This window comes from Vulpes lagopus, chromosome 16, assembly GCF_018345385.1.
Source record: "Vulpes lagopus strain Blue_001 chromosome 16, ASM1834538v1, whole genome shotgun sequence".
NCBI classification, from domain to species: Eukaryota; Metazoa; Chordata; class Mammalia; order Carnivora; family Canidae; genus Vulpes; species Vulpes lagopus.
The window spans coordinates 37,351,312-37,365,349 of NC_054839.1; the positions used below are offsets into that span (position 1 = coordinate 37,351,312).

At 35.0% G+C, this 14,038-nt stretch overlaps 1 protein-coding gene and 1 non-coding gene across 3 annotated transcripts in view; both read left to right on the forward strand.

The window, feature by feature from the left end:
- The window catches only part of KLHL1 (kelch like family member 1), a 356,958-nt gene that overhangs the window by 183,114 nt on the left and 159,806 nt on the right, over positions 1-14,038 (forward strand). The gene's annotated exons all lie outside the window — the stretch shown is intronic.
- Positions 638-744, forward strand: LOC121477202. Its single transcript, XR_005984133.1, has one exon. It is a non-coding gene; the product is annotated as a U6 spliceosomal RNA (small nuclear RNA).

Sequence of the window (14,038 nt, forward strand, 5' to 3'; positions counted from 1 at the left end):
ATTTAAATTCTGAAGAAAAACTGCCAAATCAAGTAAAAATTAGGTCCAATGTAAAAGGGGATCACCAATTTGACATATATCGCCTTAGTTTATATGATTATACAAGCAGGTGGGTTGTGTGCAAAAAGTGGATTCTACTTTGGAGATATTTGGAGATATGAAAGGACATGGCTAGGCCATAAGAAAAATTAGGGCACCTCATTTATGTTCTATCAGTTAAATTAAAATACTGGAAGAAGCAGGACTAAAAGAAACATATTTTTTTGGACCAATTATAACTTAAACTTAAGGATGAAGCAGGACCAAAAAGAGAACAGAAGTATCTGCGAACACCGTTTTGGACAGTGGGCTCTGAAGATTGCTTCAAGTTGCCTTGACTTGCTTACTAGACTGAGTTGAAGTCTCAGGACACTCCTCTGAACTTACTGTGAGACCTTCTTACAGAGCCCTTGCTGTGTGATTAGATTTCATCTATTTGTACAGAAAATTGGTGTCCCTAATGTACCTAGTATGCATTTCTTATTTATCTTAAGCAACTTCACAGCTGAAAAAAAAAACCCACAAATCAATAATATAATCAACAAGTTTAAAGTCCATGGACAAAATTCAAACTATGTCAGGTAGAAAAGAGTAATCAGTGCTTACTTGGGCAGCACATGTAGTAAAATTGAAATAATAAAGAGAAGATTAACATGGCCCCTGTGCAAGGATGACATGCAAATTCATGAAGTGTTCCATATTAAAAAAAAAAAAAAAGGAAATCAGTTAGGGAAAATTGGCAGCATCTGTTCTGGACAGATCCTGGTCCAGGATCTGGTCCTACATACCAGATACAAATGTTTCCATTCGATACTAACTATCATCATCACTATCATCATCATCATCATCATCATCATCATCATCATCAATCATCTATAACAACAAGCACAGACTCTACAAATAAATGAAGGACATAAATATAACATAAATATCACATAAAGATCCAGAACTCTTTTCTTTTCTTTTTTTTTTCAGAGCTCTTTTTATTGACTGTAACATTGAAAAGGAGAATAGCCAACCCTTTGATACCTGTTACTCCTCAGGCAAAATGCCAACTTAACCCACAATGGTGTAAGACAAGTTTGGCCATTTCTTCCAGTTTTATAGTTCAGATACATACTTCTAAGACATAGAAGTTGTATTTCCAAAATTCATAGAGGTACAAAATATTGCTCAGAATTGTGAATAGTTTGTATGTTTGATTATGGAACATGTGAGAAATAGTGTCAAAAAACTGGAAAATTACTGGATGATTAACTCTGAAGGGACTTCGTCATCATAATAAGCAACTTGAATATTTCTCCTATAATTGAATGGGAGACTTTGAAAGCTTTTAGGTATGAAAATTCTACAAATGGTGTCTCACAGAGATGAGAGAGAGAGGAGAATATAGTTAATTGATTGGAGGAAGGATACCCTAGACGGGAGAATTGCTATAGGCCACCGCAATAATCTCTTTAGGAGATGGCTGCATTTAGACTCTTAGAAAGGAGGATTTCAGAAATGTGACAGAGGCAGAAAGCACCTGATGAGATTAGACACTAAGTCCAGTTGAGCCTGACCTTTAATTACATTGTATTGTTGTGGTTGACTCTAAACTATATTAGATTTGTGGTTTCATGTAAGGAGTCCAGTTATCAAAAACATCTGCAATTAGCTGACATAAACTGACTATATAAAGATATCTTTTTCTGAAGTGCCAGCAAAGCAAGGAAAGTAAACAAATAAATAAACAAGCCATTTGCTTTGTTTCTTCCTCATGCAGAATTCAATTTCATGGCCAGTTAAAAAATATACTGCATGTAAAAATCCATGCTGATACAAAATACAAGTGGCATTTTGGGAGAAAATACTTAAAACATGTAATAAAAAAAAAGATTACTCTTAATAACATGAACCAAATTTACAAGTTATTGTTTAATAAACAAGTCAACCAATTAAAAATGTGGCAAAATGGAATGAGGGGGTGGCTCCGTGGTTGAGTGTCTGCCTTTGTCTCAGGGCATGGTCCTGGGGTCCCAGGATTGAGTCCCACACTGGGATCCCTGTGGGAGCCTGCTTCTCCCTCTGCCTATGTCTCTGCTTCTGTCTCTGTGTCTCTCTTGAATAAATAAAATCTTTAAAAAAAAAGTGGCAAAACACAAGAACTCAGGAAGCCATAGTACTAAAATGTAGTGCTAATTAAATAAATGAGTATTAGAGCAAAACATGGTATTTTTCTTTCCTCCTATAAGTTTATCAAAACTAAATCAATAAAAAGTAAGTCTAATAATAGTCATTATTGGGAAGGTGAAGTAAAATTCAGTATTTCAATCATGGTTCTTCACAATGTAAATTCTAGAGGTGCCTGTGTGGCTCAGATGCTTAAGCATCTGCCTCCAGTTCAGGTCATGATTTCCAGGTCCTCGGTCCTTTCCAGGTCCTTGCCACACTGGGCTACCCACTCAGCGAGGAGTCTGCTTCTCCCTTTCCATATACCTCTCACCGCCACTCATTCTCTCTCTCTCAAGTGAATAAGTAAAATCTTTTTAAAAAAGGTAAATTCTGGAAGCAATTTGGCCATACTGATTAAAATATGAGGCATGCTGTGCCCCACAGAAAATCAATCCCAATTTTAGAAATCAGTGCTACTAAAATACAGGTAGTATAGATAGGCAGTAAAGTACACTTCAGACATCTTAGCAAAGTAAATCACCAAAATGACTACCTAAACTATCTATAAGCCTCACACTTGAAGTAAAATATAGTGCTATGCTGCTACCACTATGTGATAGAAGGATAATTTATTGACATCAAAAGATATCTGGGATGTAATGTCATACTAAAGGAAAAATAAAAAACTTCGCAGAAAACTATATATAACAGAAAAATGGTTTTGTGTATACATGTGTTTGTGCATATACATACATCTGTATGCCTGAGTTTAGTTAGGTGTGTGAGTGAATATATACCTATATAGAAAGAGAGAAAACATGACCAAATTATACTCCGAACTTTTTAGCTCCTTTATATTTTTTTAACTTTAGTTTCTTTATGTTTGCTATGTATTCGAATGCTCCCATGTTGGGTGCATAGATATTTACAATTGTTACATCTACTTGTTGGATTATCCCTTTTATTGCTATATAATGTCCTTCTTTGTCTCTTGTTACAATCTTTGTTTTAAAATCTATTTTAGGGCAGCCCGGGTGGCTCAGCGGTTTAGCACCGCCTTCAGCCCAGGGCCTGATCCTGGAGACCTGGGATCGGGATCGAGTCCCTGCATGGAACCTGCTTCTCCCTCTGCTTGTGTCTCTGCCTCTCTCTCTCTTTCTCTCTCTCTCTGTCTCTGTCTCTGTCTCTGTCTATCTCTCTCTTTTTGTCTCATGAACAAATAAATAAAATCTTCAAAAAAAATAAAAAGGTCTAAAATTAGTCTCTTGTAGGCAGCATATAGCTGGGGCTTGTTTTTTGTTTGTTTGGTTTTTTTGTTTGTTTGTTTTTATCCATTCTGTCTCCCTAGGTCTTTTGATTGGAGTGTTTAGTCCATTTACATTCAAAGTAGTTATTGCTAGATATGTCTTTATTGTCATTTTATTACCTGTTCTGTAGTTGTTTCTAAAGATTTTCTCTGATCCTTTCTTGTTTTTCCCTCTTTTGTGGTTTGCTGGTTTTCTTTAGTGATATATTTGGATTCCTTTCTCTTTACTTTTTGTATACTTATTAGTGGTTTTTGATTTGTGGTTATCATTAGGTTTGTATAACATTTTCTGCATAGAGCAGTCTATATTAAATTGAGGGTCACTTAATTTTGAAATCATTCTTTCTTCTTCTCCCCACGTTTTAGGTATATGGTGTTATATTTTACATCTTTTTATTTTGTGAATTCCTTGATTGATATTTTACAGAAATATTCTTTTTTTTACTACTTTTTCTTTCCTACCTTCATACTGTCACTTTTGTTCTTTCCTTTCCACTCAAAGAGACCCTTTAATATTTCTTGCAGGAATGGTTTAATGGTCATAAACTCCTTTCTGTTTGTCTGGGAAACTCTTTATTTCTCCTTCTATTACTGGATAAAGTATTCTTGACTGCAGATTTTTCCCATTCAGCAATTTAAATATATCATGCCACTCTCTTCTGGCTTTGAAAGATTCTGCTAAAAAAACAAAACAAAACAATGCTGATAGCCTTATGGGAGTTTCCTTTACATGTAACTGTCTTCTTTTGTCTCACTGCTTTTATTTTATTTTATTTTTTTAAGATTTTATTTATTTATTCATGAGAGACACAGAGAGAGAGGCAAAGACATAGGCAGAGGAAGAAGCAGGCTCCCACAGGGAGCCTAATTCAGGACTTGATCCCAGGACCACAGGATCACGATCAGAGCCAAAGGGAAATACTAAACCACTGAGCCACCCAGGTGCCCCTGTCTCACTGCTTTTAAATTTTCTTTCTTTATCACTATAGTTTGCCATTTTAATCATAATATGTTGGTGTGGCTCTGCTTTTATTGAATTTGTGGGGGGTTCTTTGGGCCTCCTGGTTCTGGATATCTTTCCTCAGATCAAGGAAGCCTTCAGTTATTATCTCTTCAAATAAATTTTCTAGGGATGCCTGGGTGGCTTAGCAGTTTAGTGCCTGCCTTTGGCCCAGGACATGATCCTGGAGTCCCGGGATCGAGTCCCACATGGGGCTCCCTGCATGAAGCCTGCCTCGCCCTCTGCCTGTGTCTCTGCCTCTCTCTTTATGTGTCTCTTATGAATAAATAAATAAAATCTTTAAAAACAGAAACAAATTTTCTACCCCCTTTTCTCTCTCTTCTTCTAGGACTCCAATAATTCAAATATTATTACATTCGATGCAGTCACTCTCTATTCTCATTTTGCATGATTCTTTTTTTTTGTTTGTTCAGGTGATTACCTTCTATTACTCTGTCTTCTAGGTCATTAATTTGTTCTTTTGCTTCTTCCAGGCTGTTATTCATTCCATCAATCTTGTTTCTCATTTTGTTTATTGAGCTCTTTATCTCTACTGTTATTCTTTATTTCTGTGTTAATGGTCTCACTCATGTCTTTCACTCTGTTCTCAAAACCAGTGAATATCTTTATGATCATTACTTTATTTTTTATTTTTTTATGACCATTACTTTAAATTCTCTATCAGCCATGTTACTTGTATCTGTTACACATAAATCTCTGGCTGTGATCTTGCTGTTCTTTCATTTGGGACAAATTCCTCTGTCTTCTCATTTTGTCTAAGTCTCTGTGCCTGCTTCTCGGTGTTAGGAAAGTTATTTATGTCTCCTGTTTTTGACACTAATGACCTTATGAAGAAAGATCCTGTAGTGCCCTGAAGTGCATTGTCCCCTTCTCCCCAGGCCTTGGTGCTTCAGGGAATGTATCTACTATATGCTGTATGTGCTCTGCTCTTGTGTTCTGGTTTATCTTTCAGGCCAGTCACCTGCAGAGGCTCACTTTGCCTGTTGTGGGTAGTGTTTGGTCCCTTACCTGAATGTGGCACATTTTAACTATGTGTGCTTTGGTCTGCTTGTGAAATAAGACCTGTCACGACTGCTGCCAGTATCGAGGTGTAACAAAACTCTGGTTGGAAGATGTGGTATGAGTAGAGATTTGGGCTGGTCCTTTGGTGGAGGGGGCCAGCTTTGCTGGGACTGAAGCAATCATGACTAGGAAGGGCAGTTTTTCCAGAGCATGGGGGTAGGGGGTAGAGGAGGGGCTTGGTATAGGCAGGTTAGGTTCCTGCAGTAAGTTCTATGTTTATGCTATGCAGAAGGGGAGGGAAATGGCTCCTGCCAGTTTCTTTGTTCCTAGATGGTCCACTCTGTGAATGCTGCCTGAAACATGTTTCGAGATGAGCAAATACATCCCTACCGTGTGCCCCAGGCACTCTTCAGATCACTGTTTCTGTGCTATATGTCAGCAGGATGTTTGCCCTGCCTTCTATCAGAAAGCAACCCCAATGCCTCTGGGCACTACCCAAGACTCGCCTGCTGGCCTTAAGCACTCCAGGCTTTAAGCCCCCACTGGTTGCAAAAACTCATAAATTTGGCCCCTCTTGCTTTCCAAGCCAACTGAGATGGGGATTCATTTTCTGTATGAGCTTTTCTGTGAGCTAGTTTTAATCTTACCCTTCTCCATGAACTAGGCTCCTTCCCTGTCACAGCAGCCACTATCCATTTCTCTTCAAAACCACATGTCCACATTTCTTACCATCTTCAGCGTGTCCTCTTCTCTACCTTAAGTTGTGGAGTTTGTTCTGCTAGTCTTCTAGTTGATTTATGGGGTATTTTGGATGATTTGAATGTTACATAGTTATGTTTGTGGGATGAAGTCCTCCTACTTTACCACCATATTCCCCGCTGAGAGATGTTTGCATATTTTTAACTTAGAATGAAATTCTTTATCTGTGGTACATTAGCCATTCAATATGTGGCTTGCAAACGTTGGAAATTTATGAAATCCTTTTAAGTTTTGGAGGCCAAAGTAGTTCAGTAAATATACTTTAAGAGCTTTGCCATTGAGATACCTTGTTACAGATGGTGAGGCAATGTTAAATATGAACATTTTTTTCTGGGAGAAAAAGTTTTCTGTGCAGTAGGATTGGCCACACTATTTGGAGACCACAAAGCTAGGGGACTCTTGACTGAGGAACATAAGAAAGATTTCACGGTTGACTCAGTGCCTCATATGAGGCTTGCAAAAAGAAAAGAAAAGAACAGAAAATAAGAACAATAGCAATGGATAAAATTAATATAGTAACACATTAATTACTGATCATTTCTGGATTTAATACATTGTTTTTACAAGCTTCATAAAATGCTTTTCATAAACTCAGAGTGCTTTATAATGTAATCGTGTGTTTCATCTTCATTACATAGTTGTGTCTTAAAATATAGACTTTTATTCCATTAAAAAATTCTAGAAATTATTTCCAAGACATGCAATGTCATTCATGGAATGAATAGGAACATTTTTATAATTTATATCATTGATATTTGATAAACTATTGGGAAAATATTTCGATAGTAATGAGAAAACATCTGGACCTAAAGATAAGGTTTCTTTTTTTTTTTTTTTAACTCCCTCCAACAATAAAGACTGCCAAGTCTGAATATATGTTCTGCTTTAATAATGATATAATTTTTTATATATTTTTGACCTTTCTTTTCTTTACTGGAGGTATTGGCTGATTAACCTCTCTTATATTGTAATTTTGAAAGAAAATTCTTTGGAATAATATTATGTGAAATATTTTACAACTGTGTTATATTTTCACTCCAGAAACATTTATGTGGATGTAGATCCATTTTTGAATAAATTCTCTGTGCACCTCAAAGTATGCTTATTCTGCACAAGTTCTGCCATAAATTAGACAGTTAAGATTTCCTCTGAGCTAAAATATAAGTAAGCATCTAACTTGCAGTTTTATTCCTTTCTTTTCTCTCTTTTTTCTTTTCTCTCTCTTAAACATCCAGTGAAATATCCACCCTTCTAATATATCATTCAATTATATAGTTATATATTATTATATATAATGTAAGTAAATTTATTAGTTGTCATAGTTTAATTGAAGCCATATTTAGGAGCCAGGATTTACCATAAATAGAATGAGTACTTTTAGCAATTTGTATCATGCAAGTACATTAATGTATTGTTAGTTATTTAAGTAATATTTTGAATGTGTATAGAAAACATGGTCTAAAAATACAAATATCTATTTTAATACTGTAAAATTATAGGCAAAATACTGTAATCAATTTTACATTATATGACCAATTTGGAAGAAATATTGATAAATAGGAATTCACTTATTATATTGTTCAGCCTTTATTTGTCAATGGAAACAAGAATAATATAGACCAATATCCCTTATGACTTTGGAAATTGGTGCCTAAATCAGCTGGTGTAACGAATATGCATTGTTTTTCAACATTGTGTAATTTTACAAGTTATACTTGTTGAAACATGTAATAACTCATAAATTGTATATATTACATTTTATTTGTCAACAAAGAATTTTTTTTATCTTAGTGAAATATTTTTTTCTCAAATTCATCCCATACCAAATTTAGGGAATAAATAAACTATGTAATTGTTATACTTCTCTGTTTATAGAATTGACTGAAATGTTGAATCATACCACAGAGAGGAAAAGAGAACTGCCCAAGGAACAAATTCTATGTCAACACTTCTCATACACCATTTCTTCACCATAATCAAACTTAAACAACAACACTAAATACTGATAATTACATTTTAAGCTTTAACTTCTCATTCTCCTTATTTTCTGAAAATGTTTCTCAGTGTTTTTCCTTGGCTACTCTCACCATCCCTCTGCCCTTCACCCCAAGGGTTCCAGTCTTTTCACTCTTCTTTTACTAATGTATATTCACTGAGTACTTCCATGGCCTATGGCTTCAATAATTATTTGCAAATCACATTTGATTTGAGACCTCACTTCTTATTCTGAAATACCTTCAAAATCTTCCTCACTTTGCTTTATTGTAATTTATACTATATCCTGCTAATATAATATTTCTATGTAAAAAGCTGGGAATTCTGTGAATCGGTTTTCCATTCCCTGCAGTATAAAGCCCCAACTCCTTACAAGGCCCCCAAATATTCTTTACAGTTTCTATTTCATCAAATCAACATGTTGCTGGTTATAGCCACTTTCTCTATTCTGTCTAATTTTTCCCAGAAAATCTGTATTTACACTGTAACTAATATTCCCGAAACACTGTTAGTTGTCCAAAATGTAGAATTGTCTATTTCCACCCATGACTTTCATATGTCTAACCAAGCATTAATGTAAGAAGATCAGCTACTCAGAATTATTTGAATCTAAGAGTAAAATTTACATATAAACATAAAATATTTTTAGTATTTTATATGAATTAAATATTTCCAGGGATTTTTTTTTTGAAGAATACAATTACCATGTAATAGAAGAAATAATGTAATTATCTCCTGTTTAGAACATTACCATAGATGTTTGCCATTTTGGAAACTTGCAATGCCAGTGTCAACACTGCTCATGGCATTTTAATTGCCAGTATAGAAGACCTACTTGTAGCTTAGGGAGTCATTGTGAATCTGTGAAAATGATACATTTATTTAATACTTTAAAAGGTCAAATATTGGATCCCTGGGTGGCTCAGTGTTTCAGTGCCTGCCTTAAACTAAATATGAAATACATATATAAATATGAAATACATATATTAAATACATATTTTATATATATATAGTCCATCAAGAGTTATATTATTTATGTAAACTTGATAAGATGGAGCAAGATGTTCAAATCATGTGTAACAACTACAATCAAGGGATCCCTGGGTGGCTCAGCAGTTTAGCGTCTGCCTTTGACCCAGGGCATGATCCTGGAGTCCCGGGATGGAGTCCCAGGAACCTGCTTCTCCCTCTCCCTGTATCTCTGTCTTTCTCTCTCTGTGTCTCTCATGAATAAATAAATAAATCTTAAAAAAAACTACAATCAAATAAATTTTCACTACAAATGGAGTACCATGTATGAAAATCAGGATTACCTCTTTTGTTAGCATTCAATTTCAGTACCAAAGAGAATGAGTGAATAAGAACTAAACCATATTTAAAAGGGTTTTGTATCCATGATAAAGGCTATACAATTACAGTTCAAAGATTATAATTTTTTCTCAATATTAAAAAATATTAATTCCAGAAAATTTAGAGAATCTAAGACTAAGCAAAAATAATAAAAAGGAAATCACTCAAAATATCATCATTATAAGATGATTACTTTTAAGTGTTTCATTGTAGCCCTATTTTCCTACATATTCTTTTTTCCTACATATATATTTAAAAATACCCCCCATACATTGATCAATTTGGTCGTGAAGAGACAATAAAAACATATAGATTTTCCTTACAATGACCCTGTCAGTGTACTTTGTGAGTCTCCCTTTCCCTGCCCCATTGAATAAAATAAAAAACAGGTACCATGATTCTTCTGATGACTTTTAGCTAATAAAATTTCCCCCAGGAATCTTGAGTCACAGAAATAGTATCATTTCTGTAATTAAAATGTCCAGTCTTGTCATATACTTATTAAGTGAATCCTGTGGAACCTTGGTGACTGCTTAATAAATGACAGTTCTCATGGGATGTTAAGAAGGAAAGAAAACACATAGTATATTTACCTATTAAAAATTCACTATGTGAGACCACTTTGCTGATCAAGATTCTTGTCTGCCAGTCATTTAAGTTCCTTGGGAGATTTTGGTGTCCAGGGTTAATCTAGGGGCATCAGTTAATTAGTGTGGCAACATGTTAAATGATCTTCTGGGTTGCTGTGATAGTGTAAATTTGTAAAACATTGACTTAATTTATTCTAGTATTCTACTCCCAACCGTTTATCAGTGATTATTTTAACAAATAGATAGCTAGCATTTGATTAAGAACGTGGACTTTGCAAGGATACTGTCTAGATTTTGTTGTTGTTTTGTTGTTGTTGTTAAAGATTTTATTTATTTATTTATTTATTTATTTATTTATTTATTTGAGAGAGAGAGAGCAAAAGCTAGGGGAGGGGCAGAGGAAAAGAATCTCAAGTAGACTCCACATTGAATGCTGAGCCCCCTGCAGGGCTCAATCCTATGACCCTGAAATCATGACCTGAGCTGATATCAAGAGTCAGAGCTTAACTGACTGAGCCACCTAGAAGCCCCAGATTTTTAATATAAGCAGTCTCCAAAAACTGTTCAAGACAAGAAATCTTATAGTGACTCACTTTTCTGACCTACTAAAAAGGAGTAATCATACCATCCACCTCATCGTTTAGTATTAAACAATATATTCAGTATCTTAAAAATACAAAGTATGAAATCCCAAGTTCATCATAGTTGCAAACATCTCAAATGACAGAATTAATCACAGGAATCTGAGACTTTTATATGTGCTAGGCCAATTGAAATCAAGGGCTTATTACTTTTTAACATAAAGTCCTATCACAGAGTCTATAATCAATAAATGCTTTTAAATAAATGGTAAAGAGAAATCACCTTGTTCAATTTTCAATATTAATAACTACAAATGAAATGTAACCAGTCCCAGGATTTGGCCAACTTAGAACATAAACATAAGAAAGATCACCCCCTAGTTGCAGTGCATGGTGTTCTCTCCTTCACAGATGATTCTAAAAACTGAATTAAAAATTAAAGGATAGTGAATAAAATTTATGAAAATCAAACAGTACTGCCATATTATCGACATTGTTACCATTGGTAAACACATGGTCTGCACACCATACTTGAAAATTCAATTTTAGATTATATTCACATTCTGCGGCATTAGGCAAGATCATTACTTGGAGACTTTTGATGAACATTATACAAACTTGAATCTGAACCAACCCAGATTATTGTTTTTATGTGTTTTATGGGGTTTAGAGGTAGGGAAAAAAATGAATTTACTCAACATAGGAAGAATGTAAGAAAAGTAATTTTAATTGTTCTCTCAATTTCCTTTTCTGGATATCCATGAGGTAGTCAGTATTATTTTTCCTAGTTATTCTTAGTAAGGCATTCCATTATTTCAGAAACTATATAATAGCTCTGGGAGTGAGTGATCATAGAGAACAGATGAACTATGAACTATTGGTGGTAAACCTTCCCCCCAAATTAAAGAAATTGTATTATGATAATTGGTACAAATCCAGTGTAGTTCAGCAGTATTTTATTTAAGCCTTGCAGAGAGACAACATGACTTAGTGATTAAATGTGAATCCTGAAGCCAGAATGAAAACCTTGTGAAACCTTTCCCAACCACATGCACAAGTTGTGTAAACTTAGACTATTTTACTCTCTGTGCCTGAGTTTCCTCAAGAGGTGAACATGGATGGCCAAAAGGGTTTCGACTTTTTAGAGTTATTGGGAGCATATGTGTAAACTGTGAGTTACTTAATATCGTATGGAGTTCTGTCCTCATATGGTACCAGGAGCAGTAGGAGTAAGATGCATGGGAAATTATCTGCATTCAGTGTAAAGATTTTTGTAAATTCCGTGTCAGCTCCTTCAACTGGTAGAAAGTTCCTTTTAATGGGAGGGATGAGGAATGTTGGAGACTTATCAGGAGACTGAAGAAGGGTTTGCATAGTAAGAATCTAGGTGAAATCCATGTACATTTCTTCTAATATTCAGATTCTATCATTCTCAAGGTGAGAATCTTTATAATGATCATTTCATCTCTGCCTAACTCATAAAATTTAAACAAGGTAACTTTATAAGGGATTCTTGTACTTTCATATTTCTCAACTTCAGCAAAGTTTCTACCTCTATAATTAATTTTCCTCATGAAATAATGAATATAAAATTATTCTCATAAATCTTTTATCAAGCCTATTTTTAGTGATCACTTTAAAATAAAAAATCTCACTTTTATATATACAATATAGCGATTATAGGCAGACAATCTACTGAGCAACCCAAGTGCCCCAGATTGACCATCTTCCTTTCTTGACCAAAGGTATCATTTCTTGACTATCTTCATTTCTACCAAAGGTATCATTGATGTATTTGGCAATCAGCTACAAATTGATATCAAAATTTATGCTGGCATTAAGCCTCTTGCACCTAATACCACTCTGCTTACTCTACCTTGTTTTCTTTTGCTCTCCCCAAATGTCCCCTCTGTTTACCCTTGGCTAGGATTGCCATTCTCCCCCAACCATATCATATATAGTTCTGTTTTTCAAATTTTCTATAACTTTTCTATAACTCTTCATTATTTTGTTTAATTTATTAGCCAACTCATTCATGGAAATTTATCGACCTACCCTAGTCTTTGATAATATAATCCCACCCCAAACAAAGTTAAGTACAAAGGGGGAATGGCTTAAAGATACATCATTCTAGTTTTAAATTAACCACTAATCTAGGTATCCTTATCCTTGGATAAGTCCCTTAATCGCTATGAGCCTCATTACTTATGCAGAGAAATAAAACCAAATAAGATAATATGAGTAAAGTGCCTATCACAGTAAAATAAATATTAGTTACATTTATATTAATTATATTACCCCTGAGATTTTTCAAATGGTGCATTTTTTCATTTATTTATGTATTCACAATTAGACATTAAAATATGAGACCAAAAACATCATAATATAAAATTACTTAAACAGTTTCCCTATATAATAATACTCTGTAAATATTACTTCCATTCTATTTACCTGTCTGCATACAGTGTCTTGTAACAGCACCGTAGCTGGTTTTATACACTCCTTGCTGCCTGACTTAAGGCCCTTGATCTGTAACAAAACCAATTTACTTTCTTTGAGATTTGCAGCCCACTGGCCTTGGGGAATAAAGGACCAGAATATTCCCAGGCCACAGAGGCCAGTAAGTCTGTTTGAAACCCGCTTAGCTTTCTGATTAGCCCAGAAATCTTTTAGCAAAATGTTTTTCTTTTTTAAGGTCACACAAATGACTTTACTGATCTCCCCTTGCACATCTGTAGACCTTGCCCCATTTTGCAGAAAGAGCAGGATTCTCTTGAATAACCCCAGGGTACCAAGGAACCAGATCTTGCACAACCCTCCCCCACCTCCACCCCAGGCATCAAGAAACTAGAACTTTTGGCTCAACTTACAAGCATTGAGATAACCCTATAGCTGACATCATCGAGTCTGCAGGTAATCAAGAAATGTCACAACACCCTACTTCTTTACTTTTTACCCTTTAAAATTTCTGGGCCAGGCAGAAACCTGGGAGGTAGCCTTTAGACAAGAACCCACCTTCTCCCCAGGTGGCCAGCCTCTGAATAAAGTTCATATTCCTTTCCAATCAAAACTGTCTCTTTACTATTGGTTTTTCTAACAATGGGCAGCTGAACTTGGGTTTTGGTAACAGGCTCACAAATGTAAACATTCCTTGAGTTATTGGTTTGTGTTTATGGTGATATTCAGATTACTGCTGAATTACTTCACTTCAAAGATGAATGATCTATGTTCTACCTGGAAA